We start from the raw sequence: 2,827 nt of genomic DNA, 5'->3' as shown, positions 1-2,827 counted from the left end.
AGAGTGAGTTGTGAATGGAGTGAGGATGAAGCGGAGTGAGGTGGGAATGGAGTGAGGAGGGAACAGAGTGAGGTTGGAACGGAGTGAGTTGGGAATGGAGTGAGGATGGAACATAGTGAGGTGGGAACAGAGTGAGTTGGGAATGGAGTGAGGATGAAATGGAGTGAGCTGGGAATGGATTGAGGAGGGAATGGAGTGAGGTGGGAACAGAGTGAGGAGGGACAAGAGTGAGGAGTGACAGAATGGAGTGATGTGGGAAGGGAGTGAGGAGGGAACAGAGCAAGGATGGAACTGAGTGAGTTGGGAATAGAGTAAGGAGGGAATGGAGTGAGGAGAGAACGGAGTGAGGAGTTAACAGAGTCAGGAAGTAACAGAGTGAGATGGGAACGGAATGAGGAGGGAACTGGGTGAGGTGGGAACAGTTTAAGGAGTTAATGGAGTGAAGTTGCAAGAGAGTGAGGAGGGAACAGACTTTGGAGGGAATGGAGAGAGGTGGGAATGGAGTGAGGAGGGAATGGAGTGAGGTGGGAAAGGAGTGAGGTGGGAACAGAGTGAGAAGGTAACAGAGTGAGAAGGGAATGGACTGAGGAGGGAATGGAGTGAGGTGGGAATGGAGTGATGTGGGAACAGAGTGAGGGGGGAATGGAGTGAGGTGGGAAGAGAGTGACGATGGAATGGTGTGAGTTGGGAAAGGAGTGAGGTGGGAAAGGAGTGAGGTGGGAAAGGAGCGAGGTGGGAAAGGAGTGAGGAGGGAATGGAATGTGGAGGAAATGGAATGAGGAGGGAATGGAGTGAGAAGGGAATGGACTGAGGAGTGAATGGATTGAGGTGGGAATGGAGTGAGGATGAAATGGAGTGAGCTGGGAATGGATTCAGGAGGGAATGGCATGAGGATGGAACAGAGTGAGTTGGGAATGGAGTGAGATGGGAATGGAGTGACAAGGGAAAGGACTGAGGTGGGAATGGAGTGTGGGTGGAATGGAATGAGGAGGGAAGAGAGTGAGATGGGAACGGAGTGAGGTGTGAATGGAGTGATGGGGGAAGGAGTGAGGTGGGAGCGGAGTGAGGTGGGAGCGGAGTGAGGTTGGAAAGCAGTGAGGAGGGAACACAGTAAGGAGGGAACAGAGTTAGGTGGGAATGGAGTGAGGAGGGAATGGAGTGAGGAGGGAACGAGTGAGGTGGGAACGGAGTGAGGTGGGAACAGAGTGAGGAGGGAATGGAGTGAGGTTGGAATGGAGTGAGGTGGGAATGGAGTGAGGAGGGAATGGAGTGAGGAGGGAACGGAGTGAGGATGGAATGGAGTGAGGTGGGAACGGTGTGAGTTGGGAATGGAGTGAGGATGAAATGGAGTGAGCTGGGAATGGATTGAGGAGGGAATGGAGTGAGGATGGAAAGGAGTGATGTGAGTATGTAGTGAGGGGGTAATGGAGTGAGGAGGGAAAGGAGTGATGTGAGTATGTAGTGAGGGGGGAATGGAGTGAGGAGGGAATGGAGTGTGGAGGGAATGGAGTGAGGAGGGAATGGAGTGCTGTTAGATGGAGTCAGGTGGGAATGGAGTGAGGATGGAATGGAGTGAGGAGGGAATGGAGTGAGGAGGCAACGGAGTGAGGTGGGAATGGAGTGAGGAAGGAATGGAGTGAGGAGGGAATGGAGTGAGGAGGGAATGGAGTGAGCTGGGAATGGAGTGTGGATGAAATGGAGTGAGCTGGGAATGGAGTGAGGATGAAACGGAGTGAGCTGGGAATGGATTGTGGAGGGAATGGCGTGAGGATGGAACAGAGTGAGGTGGGAACAGAGCGAGTTGGGAACGGACTGACAAGGGAAAGGACAGAGGTGGGAATGGAGTGAGGAGGGACTGGAGTGTGGAGGGAATGGAGTGTGGAGGGAATGGTGTGAGGATGGAACAGAGTGAGGTGGGAATGGAGTGAGTTGGGAACGGAGTGACGAGGGAAAGGACAGAGGTGGGAATGGAGTGTGGACAGAACAGAATGAGGAGAGAAGAGAGTGAGGTGGGAACGGAATGAGGTGGGAATAGATTAAGGAGCTAATGGAGTGAAGTTGCAAGAGAGTGAGGAGGGAACAGACTTTGTAGGGAATGGGGAGAGATGGGAATGGAGTGAGGAGGGAATGGAGTGAGGTGGGAAAGGAGTGAGGTGGGAACGGAGTGAGAAGGGAACAAAGTGAGAAGGGAATGGACTGAGGAGGGAATGGAGTGAGGTGGGAATGGAGTGATGTGGGAATGGAGCGAGGTGGGAATGGAGTGAGGAGGGAATGGAGTGAGGAGGGAACGGAGTGAGGATGGAATGGAGTGAGGTGGGAACGGTGTGAGTTGGGAATGGAGTGAGGATGAAATGGAGTGAGCTGGGAATGGATTGAGGAGGGAATGGAGTGAGGATGGAAAGGAGTGATGTGAGTATGTAGTGAGGGGGGAATGGAGTGAGGAGGGAAAGGAGTGATGTGAGTATGTAGTGAGGGGGGAATGGAGTGAGGAGGGAATGGAGTGTGGAGGGAATGGAGTGAGGAGGGAATGGAGTGCTGTTAGATGGAGTCAGGTGGGAATGGAGTGAGGATGGAATGGAGTGAGGAGGGAATGGAGTGAGGAGGCAACGGAGTGAGGTGGGAATGGAGTGAGGAAGGAATGGAGTGAGGAGGGAATGGAGTGAGGAGGGAATGGAGTGAGCTGGGAATGGAGTGTGGATGAAATGGAGTGAGCTGGGAATGGAGTGAGGATGAAACGGAGTGAGCTGGGAATGGATTGTGGAGGGAATGGCGTGAGGATGGAACAGAGTGAGGTGGGAACAGAGCGAGTTGGGAACGGACTGACAAG

The sequence above is a fragment of the Somniosus microcephalus genome, unplaced genomic scaffold (assembly GCF_052327205.1).
Source record: "Somniosus microcephalus isolate GS21.2 unplaced genomic scaffold, FLI_Smic_1.0 scaffold325, whole genome shotgun sequence".
NCBI classification, from domain to species: domain Eukaryota; kingdom Metazoa; phylum Chordata; class Chondrichthyes; order Squaliformes; family Somniosidae; genus Somniosus; species Somniosus microcephalus.
Note: the sequence above shows the minus strand (reverse complement) of the source record.